This window comes from Durio zibethinus, chromosome 20 (assembly GCF_047325235.1).
Source record: "Durio zibethinus cultivar Kanyao isolate XHJ-2024 chromosome 20, ASM4732523v1, whole genome shotgun sequence".
NCBI lineage: Eukaryota > Viridiplantae > Streptophyta > Magnoliopsida > Malvales > Malvaceae > Durio > Durio zibethinus.
In genome coordinates this window covers 23,994,062-24,009,928 of record NC_143181.1, presented here as the reverse complement: position 1 = coordinate 24,009,928, position 15,867 = coordinate 23,994,062, and the positions used below count along the sequence as shown (strand labels likewise).

Here is a 15,867-nt window from a genome sequence, read left to right as displayed (position 1 = left end):
ATATTATTATGAACTTATAAATGTTTTATGCTTAGATAAGTTTATATATTGTTACAATGTTATTATAAACTTATAAATCTCAATTGCCTATGTTTTGTGTGTTTCCGTTATGTGGCTATTAGCATAAGTAGTTTATATATAAACCAACTTATTTTTCAACCATAACACATAATTAAAGATGTAATTTTTTCATCTTTTACAATTAAACCCTTGAAGACTTTAAATTTACTTCTTGTTTTTTCTTCAATTAATTAAGTCTTACTTAATCGAAAGTTCTAATTTAATTAGCATTGTTACTTTATATATGTGTGGCTTATTAAACTTTCATTATTTTGACAATGAATATAAATTCAAATAATAAGATCAATCAACATATATTCATAGATCATAAGCAGTATCAAACAATGTATCATAACCACTAAAGTATTTGAGAGTTAAGATAGTCTTGATCTAATCTTTCAAAGTTTAATATATCAATATAATTTGATCCCTTCATCAAATATCTTGAAAAGACCATAAGAATGGTGTAGTATTTTCCTATAATGTCCTTTCATGTTAGTTTTTGTAGTTTCTAGTTAACATATATGAATTTAGTAAGAAACTATTTCTTCTAAATTTATCATGCTTTGCTCAAAGACTTTTTCTAGTTAACTAAATCCAAGAATAAATTAGATATATCCTTTCATATCACTTAGGGCAATGAAGCCTCTCTACGCCACCCATCCATCTTCGTATGTTTAATATCATACCTTAAAACATCATTTTTATGTGCTTAGCACCCAGACCCATAAAGGTGAAATCAGAATATGTTAATTAACATATAAGATGATTTGATGTCACAAGTCAAATGACTATTTATTTGACTAACACATGAGAATGTTTCCATACATACTTGAGTGAATACCAAATGGAGTTCTCATAACAAGTCATGTTTAGTAAACTTATTTATCCAACAAGCACATAGATGTTATCACCAAGTATTCCTATACTTTAACCTATGAGATTGGTTACTTACATTACAAGTAATGAGGTTTAACAAGTTGATAATCTATCTCAACAATACATTGACCAGGAATAGTTTAAGTACACAACATTGATGCATAAGAATCTTAAAATTATAACTCTTTGTAATTCTTTTGTGTTAACCTTGAATTGATCCTTATTTTAAAATGATAAAATATTAAGGTAAATAAACTTGATTATGATTTCATAAAAGATTAATTTAGTACATTATTCTTATGGTTTTATCATTTTTGTACTAAATTCATAATTTGTTTATCACAATAATTTTTAGTTTGCTAAAATTTGAAAAACTTGGAAGTATATTTTGAACTTAAAAAGAAAATGTTTGTAAGTGTTTTATCAAATGAAAAATGGTTTGAGATCAAAAACAAACTTTTTTCCTTGTTTGAAAATGTTTTTGTAAATGTTGGGAAAAAAAGACAGGATCAATCCCCTTATTTAGGTGATTGATTGATTTTTCACCTAGAAAGCTTCCAAGTTGATTTTTTACTAAACGAATCAACCCTTTATGGTATAGGATCAATTGGTCAAGGTTTATGTGATACAAGATCAATCTCCTTCGTAAAGAGATTGATTGATTTTTCTTATAGTAGCAAAATGGCCTTCCAAAAAACAAGAAAGGATTGATCAACCTACATAAGAGATTGATCACCTTGGCTAGAGGATCGATGGGGTGTTTTACCCAATCGATTAGGTAATGGTTTCACGTCAGTTCTAGGCTTTCAAAACATGAACTGATTGTTCTCTTCTTGGTACATAATCGATACCCTATGCCTAAAAACGCTCCAATGACTAGTTTTCCAAGCTTTCAATAGGTCTTTTCTCAATCAAACAATTCTTAACAGCTAGCTCTTCAATTCCTCTATAAATACAAGTCTTCCAACACCATTGAAGCTAAAGAGAAAAGATAAAAAAAAAGAAGCAGTACATCAAAATCTCTCAAAAAATTAAGAGTTTAAAGAAAATAGAGCTTCAAGTTCTTATCTTTGTATTTGTTCTTGTATCCAAGCTATATTTTGGTATTCAATCATCATTCTCTTTATACTTCATTAGGCAAATGCTCAACCTTAAAGAGGTATTTTAGTTTGCAAATAATTTGAGTGATTTTGTAATTAAAAAGTAAGGTATCCTCTTGAATTTATGAGATTGAAAAGTTATTACTTAGCCTAGAAAATAAAGAATGTTAGGTTGCTATCTAAGTCTTAAGAAAAAAATGAAGATTTAGTACAAGATAGGAATTGAATCTTATAAAGGGTTTTCATTAATTTGTGAATTGAAGCCTTGGTCTAGACAACCAAGAATAGAAGACGTAAGTGCCTTGTGGAGAAGGATCAAACCTCTATAAATCTTACGTTTGATTTTTCTATTCCTATAATTTTTATTTTGCATTCATTATTGATTATATTTGCTTCAAGAGATATCAATTGTTGATTAAAATTTATAAATGAAAATTAATTGAAAATGATTGTATTTTAAGGTATCATTTATTTATTTTGAAAGATATATTTTCTAAAAAAATTTCACACAACACCCTATATATATAAATAACTTTTAAAATTTTTGGGGGCCATGACCCTATCTGGCTTTCATGAGGCACTGCCATTGAATTGAAAAATGATGTGGTGTATTTCGATTATGATTATAATGACAATATAAAGGAGTTTATCATGGTAAACATGCAAAATTTGTTAAGGTTGTGGAAAAAGAAATAGTGGAAGTGAAAAAAAAAAAAAAAAGGCTGACGAAGACGATTTTAAGGAAGATAGATCAATTAAAGGAATTGAATTTGAGGAAGGATATAGTTTTTGTTGTATTCATGTGAGTTTAAGCCTTATGGTTCTATTCAATTTGAATTTTAGGAAAGGTATAATTTTATTCTTTGTTTTATAGGTAATAAAAGGTAGTAAGATATGAGCTTTAATGATGAAATCCAAAGAGATAATGGAGTTTCTTAAACCCTTTTGAACTTTATATCTTTATTGCTTATGCATTGAACACAATTTGCATTCTAAATTTAGGGGTTAGAGAAATATTTGTGTAAATTTTCAAATTTTGGAAATGATTGATGAAGTTATGCTTAATGTTTTTGCTTTGAGTCATTATGATGCTTCTTTTGGTTGATTTTTCATAATCCAATGATATGAACTATTATTGAGATTGATTATAACTTGTGAAAAAGATGGAATATTGTGCAAACATGAGATGAATTTTTGGGATGGTGACTATGATTATGAGATTTCCATTGTGAGTATATGCCTTGATTATTAAGTTGCATGTTATTTAGTAAAAGATTATGTAAGCATAGAAATTTTTTTGCATTAATCTTTATAGTTGTGTTCATGTTCTTAAATTTGTTTGATCATCTCTAGTCAAACATTATTCATGTTTACATGCTAGGCTTGTATTTCTTTACATTTGGATATAGTACTCATATGAGATATGAGACAAGATATATGCAAACACAAATCTTTCATCGGGTTTTGTTAATATAACTTGTTACATACAATGATTTTTTCTAAATTATTTAAGCAATAACTCAAGCAAACTCCTAATTTTTACATATGTATTTTTATTATTTCCTAGTGAAGGTTAGGGTAAGGGAAGGAAAGGCTGTCAACATTCACATGTTTTGTAGGTATTTTTAGTATTATATATTGGAAGTACTTATTTATTTAACTAACATGTATTACAAAATGTTTGTATAAAATTTGTAACATATACGTATTTTTATTTAATAGAATTCATAAACAATTTTATAAAATATTTTACATTCTTTTATAAATAAAATGAAGCATTTTTTTATTTATTTATTTTTATACATTTAGTTACCAACAGAATTTTCAATGGTAAATTCTATTGGTAATAATTCTGTCAATAATTACCAACAGAATTTATTGACGAAAATTTTGTCAATAATTATCGATAGATTTTGTTTATTTCCAATAGAATAGCATTACTGATTTGGCTAACATCGATGAAAGTTTTTCGTTAGTAAATTTGTCAATAATGCTTTTACCGATGAAATTTAATTTTTACCACATAATTTTTATTCGGTAAAACCCATTTTTCTAGTAGTACATTGAGAAGTTATTAGCTCTTGCACAGGAGCAATACATTAAGAAAATTCTAGAGTAATTTAATATGCAAGATTACAACTTGATAGATACTCTTATGGCAAAAAATAAAGCTCTTAGCTAGATAATATATCCTAAAACTCCATAAAAGAAGGAACAAATGACAAGAGTTCCTTACTTTAATGTTGTTGGAAGCCTTTTGCATGTTATTATGTGCACAAGGTTAAATATTTGCTATATTGTGGGCATGGTAAGCAGAGATCAATCTAATCCAAGTCAACTCCATTGGAAAGCCATTAAAAGGATATTGAGATATCTAAAAGACATTGCAGATTATTGTTATGCTATCAAGGAAGTTATTTGCATTTAATTAGCTATACGGACACTGATTGTAAAGAAGATTTAGATAAGAAAAAATCTACCTTGGCTATATTTTCTTATTGACCAGTAAGGCTATTTCGTGGAACAGTAAGAAATAGACTTGTATAGCACCATTCACATTGAAAGCTAAATTTGTAGCATTTTTAACAATGGCATAAGTGGTTGTTTGGCTTAAGAGATTCTTGAATCATTTGAGATTTGATAAGGATAAATCCAACTCAGTGTTAGAGAATTGTGATAGTCAAGTTGCAATCGCATTTACAAAGGATCTCAAATATCATTCGAAGATCAAACATATAAATACCAAGTATAGACATGGTTGCACAAAAAAAAAGTCAACATTTAGTATATTTCTACATAAAAGATGATTGTAAATCTGTTCATTAAGCCCATACCTATTTATGTGTTTAATAGCCACATTAGATCTCTAGAGATGCGTAGATGCTAATGAACATGTACTGATTGAATTGTTTTATGAAAACAATGTATGACATTTTCCTATTTGAGTTTATTTATATATTGAATACAATTAATGCCATTAAAATTTAGTTTTTTGTTTTGTGATGCATGCACACATGTAAATGTACATATACAATATGATTGGAAAGGTATGTCCTACAATTCACTTTGTCTATCTTAAAATGCTAGGTGAAAGTCTTGTTGATTATGAGAAATCAATTAGAGTTGTCAACTTAAATAGATATTGGGAATATCTAAACTATCACATGTACAAGACTGATGTAATGATGAAAGACATATGCCTCTTAGGAAAAGGAAAGTAATATCGTAACATGTTTTTTATACCATATATTCATTGTTCAACCAACAAGAGTAACTAAGAATAGACTCTACCTTTGAGATCAAAGGATCTTATATTTAACACTCTCATAGACTTTTTATTTTTTCTTAAAGTTTTAGTTTAGTGGTAACTATCTTGGAATATTGCCAATGGTCATGAATAAATTCGATCTAATAGAACATATCTACATAGCTATTGAATTGAAAAAGATAGATTCTAGAAAAAGGAAAGATCATTCTAGTGTTATATTTGATTGTATTTATAGGTCGATCAATTATGTTTGAGATATTGCATATAATTATGGATACACAAGTATAACTTACAATATGATAAAAGAGAGATCATAAGAAACTTGAAATGTGACTAAATGGATTTAAGGTATTGTATATTTATTCTACTTGTACTTGAGAGCTACAACACTTACGTAACAATCGTATAAATGACTAAATGTAATTATAAGTTGTTACATGCACCTAATAGTTATATAGCAACTAGATGTCGAAGCATATTGGTCGCATGGCTTATTTTCTTGTATGAACTCAATACAAATAATAGAAAAAATATTATCTTGATTATGAGAGTTGGGCATCCATTTTGTGCAAGCAAAAAATGTTATAGAAAAAGCCTAACCATTCATGGGTGGTTTGATTTCAAGGAATTGGCAACTGCCATAAGGTAGTTTGCCTAAGAATGAATAGGGCTGAGTAAAAAAATCGAGACAACTAAAAAATTGACTCAAACTAAAGTATTCGAATAGGTTCTATTTAGATTTTAAATAGTCTAGTTCAGATTCGGATAAATAATGTCATCAAATTGTAAAAATTTAGATCGATTCAGTTTTTTTGTTCAGATTTTAAAAAACCCGAATTAACCCGAATAAAGCCCAAAAATTGAAGTTTGAAAATGGATAATGGCCCAAAAATCCAATTCAAAATTAAAGTCTTCAAAGCCCAACTAAAAGCACTTAACTGCTTTATCTATTTACGTTTTTAACTTTTTTTACCCATTCACCTTTTGGGCAATTCAAATATCCATTAAAAATTAAAAATTTTTAATCATTTCTTGTTCTCATCATTTTCAACTTTTTAAACTCTTTTTACCCATTCACCTCCAGGCATTAGTAATGGCAACGGGTCAAGTTGGGCCGGGTTTTTGCATGTCCTGAACTCGACCCGACTTTAAACATATAAAACCCGTACCTGACTCGATAATTTTTTTATTTTTTAATACCTGAACCCAACTCGACTTGACCTGACTCGACCCGACATTGTATAAAATCGAATTCGACCTGACCCAAAATTAATAAAATATTATTTTTAATATAAATATAAAACTAAATATATATAAAATTATATAAAATTAAATAATTAATTAAAAAATAATTTTTTATATATATCGGGTCGAGTAGGATCAGGTTTGCCTAAAACCTCACCCCGACCCAAACCCAAAATTTTTTTATGCCACCTGACCTAATACTTGATTTTCAAAAAAAAAAAAACATCAACCATAAGAGATCTGGTCGGGTTGAAACCCGTCGGTTTTGGGTATTTTTGCCTTTTCTACTAGACATTCCCTTCCCGCCCTTTCACATGGCACATCATCATCTTCAATCTCTTTAGATCTCAGTTTCACACTTTCTCTCAACCTCATCTCTTGCCTCATATAATCATAGTATCTTATATTCCTATAGTCTAACTCCTAGACACCTCGTGGATCTTTAATCTTATTATATAGTTTCCACTCCTTTGATTTCTTTATTTGAATATGGTTCATTGTTATTTGCTTTTTGGTTTTCTTGTTTTTACCCTATTCCAATCTCTTTTACCTATTGGTTTCCCTACAAATTGATTTTAATGTATGCAGATCCAAATAATCAATCCAAATTTATGCGAATTGGTTTTAATCAAATATTTTTCTTATAGGATCAAATGCAGATTATAAAAAAAAAAAAAAAATCTGCATAGGTCAGATAAATCAAAAAAATTTACTATCTAAACCAATCCGATCTAATATCACCCCTAGGAACGAAACTACCTTTGACCGTTAAGGATGTTTAAATTTTAAACATCTAAAGTGCCGTCCCCTTCTTATATATATAGGATGGCATTCAGCATTATTAAGAGAGATAAGAAGATTATCTCAAAACCAAAAATGGAATAGAAAGGAAAAAGGGAGGGCGAATTGTACATAAAGAGAAAGTAAACTCTCGTAAAGGAATTTCTTGTATTTTCAATGTATATGATTTTGTTTAACGACTAAAGATTTAAGTTAGGTATTTGTTTTCGTAAATCAAGTCTTCCACATTTATGTATATGATCATATTTATATTATCTGTCACTTTCCAAATTCATTTTTTTTCCTTGTTTAGTAAAGATGTTGGCAGATTTAAAAAAAAAAAAAAAAAACAAAAACGATATATTGAGAAACAAATTTTAATTGAAAACAATATTAAGCCAATTGATGCTTGTGATTGTCTTTACACGTTGCCCTCTTTGCAATTAATCTGCCAAAGTTTCTTGACATTTTATGATAATTGCATTCTTCCTTCAATGAATTATTCTTTTCTTATTATCAGATTTGTATGGAAGTGAAGCGGAAGCATGAAATACCAGGGACTAGACTCCTTTGGCATTCGCCTCTCGGACTCCCACCACGTTTGCTCTTCAAATTTTGTTCCACAACATTTTTTCCTTTCCCCAATTTCTTCGTTCCTTTCTCCTAGTTATTTTTTTATTCCTAAGTTTGCATTTCCCTCTTCTTCGTTATCTACCTGTATTATCTACCTAAGGCGCAATAATATGGTTTTATTTGAAATTTTTCATGGGATTAGTTGATTATCTCTCTATTCGCTGTCTACTTCTATCTCTAAGTTTATGATTTTAGATTTAAAATTTTATAGTTTGTCTTTGTAAATAATTTTATAAATCTCAATATGTTAAAAAAAGAAAAAATTCCTTTGGATAGAGGAAAGAACCGCAGCTATGGGAGAAGATCAGCGCATGTTACTCTTTTACAACTTGAATTTTTGTTAAAATATCATAATCATTTATTGGTGACACGGAAAAAACTCGTAAGAGAATCAAATAATTTATTTTAATTAGTCACGTGGAATTAGTAATGTCATTCATTACGCAACTTTGCCTTTGGTTTACTTTTTGATAGATCTCATGGCCGACTCCTTCCCTCCCTGCGGTTTACGCGTGGCTTGAAAGCAACCGTCCACTTCCCATCCTCTGACTTTGACCTTAATTCTTCAACTTTGACTTTTTCTTCAATCTTCAAGGTCTACCCTAACGCAAATAAATACTAATTACTACTTCTTCCCTCTTTCTGTTTCTTTAACCTATCCTATAGATAAGCGATCTTCAACCTTGACTGGTTAATTAGACATCCTTTTGCTTCTTGTTCCTATGTTGAAAAGATGAGTGCTGCTGCTGCTGCTGCTGCTGCCGCTGTCGAAGAACGCTTTGGAATTGGATGCAACCCTCAAAGGAAATACAAGGGAGTGCGTCGTCGAAGATGGGGTAAATGGGTGTCTGAAATCCGAGTCCTGGGCACACAGGAACGCCTTTGGTTAGGCTCTTATTCCACCCCGGAGGGCGCTGCCATTGTCCGTGATATTGCTTTCTATTGTCTGCGTCGACCATCTTCCTTAAGTGCTCTCAACTTTCCATCCATGTTACCTCCAAATGTCAATGCAAACATGTCTCCCCGGTCTATACAGAAAGCAGCATTGGATGCTGGCATGGCAGTCGATGCCCAGATGATCGTGAGCAGTCCCATCGACAACAGTGTAATTATGGGCATGGAGACAGAGTCCTGGGAGAACGATAGCAGTAGGGGCTCGAGGGAAGGAAGTGTGGGAAAAGAAGGGGGAGCTTTTAGCATTTCAGTTGAAGACTATCTCTAAATAGAATGGCATTAATTTTACATGCATATGACTCTGTATAAACAAATACTGCTGATTTGCTCGGAAGATAGTTATTTTTTAGTTTAGAAAATTCCTCCTGTTTTTGGAACTGCAAGTGGGTTTGGGTGATTGCGCATTCTATGATTCGTCAATTTAACGTTATGAAACCTTTGGAATTCAAATCCAATTCATCAGTTGACTCTCTGCAACTTTTGACTAAACAATGCAAATTTCTGACATTAATTTGGTGACTGCTTGATTCATGATTGCAGAACTTGATCTCCCATGCTGATAGGCATGATCAGGTATGAGATATTATTTCAGCTTTTAACATCTATATTATTTTTCTTTATGCTAAATAAACAACACTAAAAACAATTTTGCGTGTGATTTACAGGAGGGTACTTGTATGTAGAGCGAGGTTAGGGGAAAGGTAGCAATAGAGGAAATTCGGATTGAACTAGGCGACTTCTTCCTTTCAGAGTCGGAGTCGGGTTTTAGAACTCAAACTCTGAACGAGGACGGGTCGAGATTTAGGTGAAGACCTAGGAAGAGTAGCAAGCAAAAATCTGTCCCGCGTAACAGCCTCAAAACATTGATCATGGACCAACTTCGTATTTTCCAAGTTAGTTGATGTTAATTTATCATATTTTTTCTGAACTTCTTTCTATATTATAATTTTATAAATTTCAATATAATAAAAAAAATTTTTAAATACTGAGAAACCAAAAGTTGTAACCAACACGTTACTTTGTTTTTATTTTAATTACTGAAATAAGAAATTCCTTATTGTGGGTTGGGAGGTAAACAAATAAATCATGAATAAAATTGTAATTAATGCATTTTTATTTGAAGATAAAATTTCTTTTTCTTGTTACTTTTTTTTTTTTTTTAATTTTTCGAAATCAAATAACTAAAAATACTTTCGAATAGAATTAACAAAGCTGGTCCCAACTCAAAATTTCGCTCAAACTAATTCGTGACCAAATCTCTCCCGAATTGATAAAAATAAAAAATAGTTAAAGACCAAAACTTGCAAAATTTCGATCCAAAATTTTTAAAATTGACCCAATCCGAATCTGCAATGATTCAAATCCAAAATCAATATGATTTGAAACCCGTAAAAATTGAATTATATATATAAAAAAAAAAAAAAACTTGAACTATAATTATATGACTTTATTTTTAAAAAATAAAAATAAATAAATTATAAAAATGTTTCTTAAATAAAAATTTAAAAATATTATTATTTATAATTATTAAATAATTATATCTATAATATATTATAAAAAATTAATATTGAATCTTTAAATTCAATTATAAAATAAAATTAATTTTGAAACACACTAAATATGATTATCAAATAATTTTTAATACTACCCTTATTATATTTACAATAATTATCAATAAAAAATAATATCATCAATTTTAAATTTAGTTTCATTATAAAAATAATCATTTAAAATATATTATTGATTTATTTTAATATTAGATAAAAAAAATTAATAAAAAATTATGTTTAATTCATTTATTAATATATATATATATAGATACATATTAAAAGTAAAATTAAGGTGATGAGGATAGAACTAATTATTAGTAATGGTAAATTAAAGTATAATTTAGAAGTATACTATCATAATAATAATTTTGATGCAACTAATTTTTATACTTTATTGATATTAAGATTACTTATACTTAGGTAACTACACTTATAAAGTTTAGGGTTATTAGCATTATATTAATTAATTTAATAATATATACTGTTGAACATTTTAATTGGATGTTTGATCAATTTGTGCATATCCAATTTTATTATATTTATATTAATGTCAAAATGATCAAATTAATACTTTTTTAAATAATGTTTACCATTTAACTTTGTAAATTTTGGTCAATTAGTGTAACGATTATATCAATGTTATACGTTAATGTCAATTAGTGTATATAACTTTTTTTAATTAACATTCTAAAAGAACATTTGATCAATCATTTTATATGATTATATTTAATGTAATAATGTTAGTATTATAATTCACAAAACTAAAAACAAAATAGATATAAGATTGAATAAATTAATTAACCATTTATTCATATTAATATTTTTTTGTAAATGATAATTGATACTTTTTAATAATGTCTACCATTCAACATTATAATTTAACGATTGGTAATTGATGAATATATTTATATCTAAGGTTAATATCAAAATGGTCAAATGTTAAAATTAAATCAATATTATATCAATTAATTTTTACATGTTATGGTTTTTTAACATGTCTAAATATTGATTATTAACATTAAAGAAATTAATTGATAATATTTTAATGTTTGCTATTCAACATTCTAATTGAACATTTAGTATATACGATTAAATCTAATGTAATTATTTGGTAATTCATTTACTTCCAAATCAAAAAATAAAATAAATGTTAGAAAAATTTCTTGAAAATTGAAAGTACTTGTTAACAAATTATAATATAATGACTAACAAAGCTAATAAAATAAAAGTAATATAAAAGAAAATTAAAAATAAAAATTTGTTAGACTAAGTTGCTAAAGTTAAGTGCCCAATGGTTCAATGGGTTATTTCGTTAAGACTTAAGGGCAAAAAAATCATTTACATAAATATTTAGTGGATTTTATTTATAATTTGTTGATTTTTTCAAATAATTTTTTTTTTATGTAGCTTAATGGTTTTGGACTTTTATTTTTATATATTTATTTAACTATTTGAAGTTACAAAATATACTAAAAAAAGGAATGGATATTATTAAAATAAAAATTTATTATATAATAAAAATTTATTAATTTTTAACTTTAATATTTCTATCATTTTTATTTAATTATTATTTTTGAAATTATAAGAAATTTTATAACTTGTAAATTTTCAATATGATTTTTTTTCTGAACTCTCTCAATTCAAATTGAATCAAATTTGAAATAATTCGAATTTAATCAATTTGAAATAATTCGAATTTAAAATAACTTGTATCCAAAATAATATGAAATCAAAAAAAATTTAATTCAAAATTATCCGAATATAAAATAATTTGAATTCAAAAAGAATCATAATAGGAATGAACTGAATCCAAAAATAACCTAATTCAAATTTGTTTCAACTTATTCATTTATTATCTCTACTTTCGAATGCGAGAATAATATTTTGAATAATTAAAATTAAAATTTTAGGTTTTTAAAAAGCAAATTCATATTTTAATTGTACATTAAACGATTCTTTACTGTCCTTTGTTGGTTTCATTTCACTTAACTTATTTTTCAACAATTACTTTTCTTTGATTTTGGATGTAAATCATAGAAAGCTGAGAGAAGATCTGAATCCGTGTATGGATCTAAAACGAGCAAATATCAGAGTGGTAGACTGGAAGTAGCAACAGTGGCGTCTGTGGGTTGAACGTTGACCACCACACGCTGCCAGCTTCCTCTTAAAAAAAATCAATTTTTAATAATATATTTATTTATGAGACCAGGTCTTCGGTCCACACTAAAAACTCCACCAAAACGCGTTTCCTTTTTCTCGTGCCATTTTCCACTTTTCAAAACCATTTTTAAACCCAACCCAACCCAACCATTTTCACGCCATCATCTTATTTCCTATCCCGCCATGAAATTCTTATCAAAACAATTTCTATGGGTCCTTTCTTTTGTAAAACTCTTCTGATTATTTCATTTCTTTGTTTTATTTCTTTCAGTTTTTCACTCTCCACTGTCTCCATATCTGAAACTTCTAACCTCACATTAATATGTGCTTTAGTACCATCCCTTGGCCCACCTCACCCATCTTCTCTAAATTGTTCTACCTTTCCAACTCCTGGTATTCAAACTCCTTTTAATTCCAATGATTCCTTTTCTGGGATTGTCTCTGGAGACGGATTTTTATGTGGCTTGAGACCTTCTTTTTCCTCACCCAATATTTCAGTTATGCATTGTTGGAGATTCTTTAGCAACGGCACTACCAGAGAGTTCAAACGAATTTACAGGGGTCCAGCTCTTAACCAACTTGAAGCAGCCGACTATCACATTTGTGGTCTTAATGAGACCAACACTCTTGAATGTTGGCAGTGGCCTGAATTCAACCAAACCAAGGATCAAAACTTTTCTACCATGGCTGTCGGTGAAGGATTTGTATGTGGATTATCAGAAACTGGAACGATTAGCTGCCTTGGAAACGTTGCTGGTATCACTGGTCAAGAGCCCAGAGGGAATTATAGTGTGATTGCTGCTGGGTTTAGGCATGCTTGTGCTATCAGTTTACATAATGATTTAGAGTGTTGGGGAAATATGGTGGCGGGTGAAAAGCCTCAGGGAAAATTCAACGCACTGGCTCTGGGACAGAATCGAAGCTGTGCCTTGAGGACTAACGGAACAGTCGTTTGTTGGGGGCAGAATAATTTCAGTCTGCCACAGGAATTGGAAAGGCATAGTTTTATTACAATCAAAGCAAAGAGAAATGTTTTCTGTGGAGTTTTAACATTTAATTATTCTCTTTTCTGCTGGGGCAATGCAAATTTTAACTCCATGCCTATGGTATTCTCAGAAGTATTACCAGGGCCATGTAGGAATATATGTGCATGTGGTTCAGTGCCGGGATCAGGCTTATTTTGCAGCAATGGTGGATCTATTTGCCAAGCTTGTAATATGCCTTTTCCGCCAATAATGCCAGCCCTGCCAACAGCTCCCTCGCCACAACCTCACAACAGATCCACAAGCAGTGATTTGAATGGCAGAATGGTAGCTTTTCTAGTTGTTGGTTGTGTAGGATCCTTCTCTTTCTTGCTAGTCATTGGTTTCTTTGTCTTCAGATATTGTAAAGGTGGAGGGTGCCGTGTCCATGATTCAGGTCGACTGGATGAGAATGGTACCCCTGCTAATGGTGTTTCCAATCAGCCCCAAACTCCCCAAGCCCCATTAGCACCGGCAGTTCTGGAGAAGCGTCTGAGCCAATTGACCAGCTTGGGAACAACAGGTCGCTTGGAGGAATTTTCTTGGGAAGCCCTGATTCAAGCCACCAACAATTTCTCTGAAGATCATAAAATTGGGACCGGCAGTTTTGGTTCTGTCTACCATGCTAAATTGGATGATGGGCGTGAAGTGGCCATCAAACGAGCTGAAATAACAAGCACTTCATCGTATGCAGTTGGCACCAAACGACAAGAAGATAAGGACAATGCGTTCGTGAATGAGCTTGAATATTTATCACGCCTCCACCACAAAAATGTTGTCCGGTTATTGGGATTTTGCGAAGATTTCAATGAGCGTGTATTGGTATACGAGTACATGAACAATGGCACACTCCATGACCATCTCCACAAGTTCCAAAATTCAACCTTTATGTCATGGGATATACGGCTTAGGATAGCATTAGATGCAGCAAGGGGGATTGAGTACTTGCATGAATACGCAGTACCACCAATCATACACCGTGATATCAAGTCCTCAAACATTCTTGTCGATGCAAATTGGACTGCAAAGGTGTCTGATTTAGGATTATCATTAATGGGTCCTGGGGATGATGAGTCACACCTGTCGCTGCATGTAGCAGGCACAGTCGGATACATGGATCCTGAGTACTACAGGCTTCAACAACTGACTAGTAAGAGTGATGTGTACAGCTTTGGAGTAGTGTTGCTAGAATTATTATCAGGATACAGGGCAATCCATTTGAATGAAAATGGGGTGCCAAGGAATGTGGTGGATTTTGTGATTCCATACATTCTTAAAGACGAAATTCACAGAGTTTTGGACCCCAGAGTCCCACCGCCAACGCCTTTCGAAATAGAGGCGGTAGCATATGTAGGATACTTAGCAGCCGACTGTATAAGAGCAGAAGGCCGAGATAGACCTTCAATGACCGATGTTATAAATGGCTTAGAAAAGGCATTAGCTGCCTTCTTTCGATCCACTACAGAGGCCAAATTTGTATAGCAAAGTAACTAGTAAAATTTTCCGCCATGTACATTTTAATTTATTGATTCAACTGAGGCACAAAGTACCTACCAATAATGTTAAAGAGAATAGAATGTGCTCTTTGGTTAGAATTTGACAAAGTCGTTATGATTATTTCTTTCGTTTTGAATTTGCCCTACCAAGGCTTCAAGAACGGGTCAAAGAAAGGGAAAGATTTGGATTTTTTTAAGTATTAAAGGACGCATCATATACAAGATTAGACTTGTTTTTTATTGGTAAGCCCGGTTAAGACTTCTTATTCAATGCTTAAGCATTATTATTATTTGTAAATAAAATTGCCCACTTGTTCAAGAAAGGATTTGAAATTGCAGGGACCCTGTTGGTTAAAATATGTCGGTGGTCTCCAACTTTTCAATCAACTTTTATTTTCTTCCTATGTCTGCAGAGGTGGAAATTAGGCGATTAGAGTTATTTTGGGTTAAAAAATTCAAATTATTTCATAGTTAAATTATTTGTAGTTTGGTTGTCTGGAATTGGAATCATTTCATTTGACATAATTTATTAGTGTTAGTTTAAATTAAAATTTAAAGTTAAATCATTTTAAGTTTGAATTATTTTGAATTAAAGGTTCAGTTTGTTTCTAGTTAAATGCTTAATTTAAAATTAAAATTTTAAAGTGATGTTCAATTTAGACTTAAACATATTATTTTATACAAATCAAGATTAAACATTATTGAAAGTTTACATTTAAA

The 15,867-nt window shown here is 30.2% G+C and overlaps 2 pseudogenes across 2 annotated transcripts; both read left to right on the top strand.

The window, feature by feature from the left end:
• The first annotated feature begins 8,604 nt into the window (after positions 1-8,604).
• On the top strand, positions 8,605-9,381 carry LOC111315804 (ethylene-responsive transcription factor ERF020 pseudogene; annotated as a pseudogene). The gene has a single exon (XR_016330592.1). The product of XR_016330592.1 is annotated as an ethylene-responsive transcription factor ERF020 pseudogene (transcript).
• A 3,086-nt stretch (positions 9,382-12,467) lies between these two features.
• On the top strand, positions 12,468-15,246 carry LOC111315803 (serine/threonine-protein kinase-like protein CCR4 pseudogene; annotated as a pseudogene). The gene has a single exon (XR_016330591.1). The product of XR_016330591.1 is annotated as a serine/threonine-protein kinase-like protein CCR4 pseudogene (transcript).
• The last annotated feature ends 621 nt before the right edge of the window (positions 15,247-15,867 follow it).